Genomic DNA, 2,284 nt, shown 5'->3' on the forward strand with positions numbered 1-2,284 from the left:
AAGGACACAATGAATGGAACACTTTAAGTGGCTCAGAGGACTATGAACAGCAATTCTTGTCCCTCCCTCTTTGTTACCAGGGTGGGTTGGGTAGTGAGAGACAGGAAGCAAGAAAAGCTTGGGAAAGGTGAATACATTCTTGCACAGAATAAACGCTTGGAATCCCTTGGCATTTCTAAATAAAGCTGTGTGTCTCCTCTCCAAACCAAGTCTTAGTCTATTGTGACAGGACAAAAACCTGACAGGTGAAAGACTAAATGCTGATGTACAGCACCCTGAAGGAATGTAGCAGAGTCTAGTTAAGTAACTCTGGCCTCCTGAATTTGGCTCCATAGTATAAACCCAAGTGACCTTCCAAATCTTTGCACTGGAGTTTACCAGCAGTAGAGACCACCGACACCCTCTAGCACTTAGCACTCCAAATAACATCTTCCTCAAATCTCAACTCTTCGCTTTTTAAGCCAGACCTAAACTATCTCTCTCTCTTTTTTTTAACCTATGTAGTGATTGCTTCTAGGAGAGTCCTGAGCTCTGTCTCCTCTTGAAAGGTCAAGCAAGAAATACTTCAGTTGCCTGCACACCGTCTCTGGATGCTTGAATTTGCTACCTGAGACCTCGTATCTGGTGGTGAAAGGGTGTCGTCTCAACCACTTAAAAGTGCTTCGCTCATTCCAATACACCCAGTCTTCCCTCACTAGCTGCTGGGACTTGAAAGCAAGCCAGGAGACACATGCCCCGCCCACCATGCATCCCGCGTCACACTTTCCAGTCTCTTTCCAGTCAGTCCCACATTCCCACATTCCCACAAAACACGCGCATCAGTTCCCGGATGCCAGACCACACTTGAGCTGACCAGAACACGACTCCCTACAGTTTTCCCAGATCGGTCTAACTTTCACCCTAGAGCCACTAAGCATGACTTCCGGTTTATACCGGAGGTGGGCGAGTGGTCCCTCGCAATGGCACTTGGGATATGTAGTCCTCGCTTGGCGAGTCTCGCTCAAGATTTTCACACGTGAACGACAAGAAGCCTCTCCAGCAGGTCAACTGGTCGTCATTCTTGTCCCTAGTTGATGTCCCCCGTTTTAGAATATAGTCACTAGAAACCTCTCAGCCTCGTGTCTGGGTCTAGAAGTACAGGCGGAGCATAGAGCACCCGCTCAAGGGTGACTACCAGCTTGGGAAGATGAGGACTGGATGTAACTAAAATGAGATGCTTTAAAGTCAAAGAGGCAGCTGTGGCTTCTGCAGTGGAAGACAGCTGAGGGCAGTGAGTGAGATATAGAAGGCATCAGGGACACAGAATAAAAGATAGGAGAAAAAGATTTGATTTCGATGTGTGTACTTGTGATTTCAATGTGCAACCAAAGCTTCCTGACATAACCCACCCTAATCCCCAAAACTACACATCTTCACCCTATTCAGGGCTTTAGTTTCACTGACAAGAGTGTTTGGCACATAGGAGCAGATAATGGAGGCCCGCTAGTCCCTTATGCCCCAGGCAGATGTTTAGCATAATTAAAGCACACTCTAGTCACTACTAGCTGGGCATGGTAGCACAGACCTTTAATCCCAGCACTAAGGAAATAAGATTACTTAGGCTGATCTCTGAGTTTCAGCCGAGCCTAGTCTACATAGTGAGTTCCAGGGCAACCAGGGCTACGTAGAGACTTTGTCTCAAAAACAAACATACAAACAAAAGTCATTACTAGTATTAATGTAAAGTCGTTTAAATCCACAGAAACACTCCTGGTATTTTCATTTTCTTGTTAATAGGCAAAGATGTTGGATGGAGCAATTTAAGCCTCCAGTTAGCAGCTACTACTGCTCGCTCTCTCTCTCTCTCTCTCTCTCTCTCTCTCTCTCTCTCTCTCTCTCTCTCCCTCCCTCCCTCCCTCCCTCCCTCTGTTAATCCCTCCTTCTTCCCTCTTTCCTTCCCTACCTCCCTCCCTGTCTGGCTACTTTAAGCAAAAGGACTATCAGTCAAAACAGCCAAATAGACAACCTTTATGTAAACATGGGTCATTTTGAACACTCAAGGAATGCCTTGAGTGTTCAACTATGGTAGCTGATTTCTGCAGCCCCTAAAGGCACAGACACAGGAAGGGCTGTTCTCAACAGTGCTTATACCATAAGCCCCAGTGAACTCTAATGTGGAGCAGTGGGCTGTGAGGGACAGCATGGTTTCTGGTCAAGCACTGGCTAGAGATGGCTGGAGACCCAGCAGGTTTCCCTGCAAGGGTCAGCATGTATTTTGCCACGTTCCCAGTGTTGTATCAGACCC

This window comes from Arvicanthis niloticus, chromosome 30 (genome assembly GCF_011762505.2).
Source record: "Arvicanthis niloticus isolate mArvNil1 chromosome 30, mArvNil1.pat.X, whole genome shotgun sequence".
NCBI classification, from domain to species: Eukaryota; Metazoa; Chordata; class Mammalia; order Rodentia; family Muridae; genus Arvicanthis; species Arvicanthis niloticus.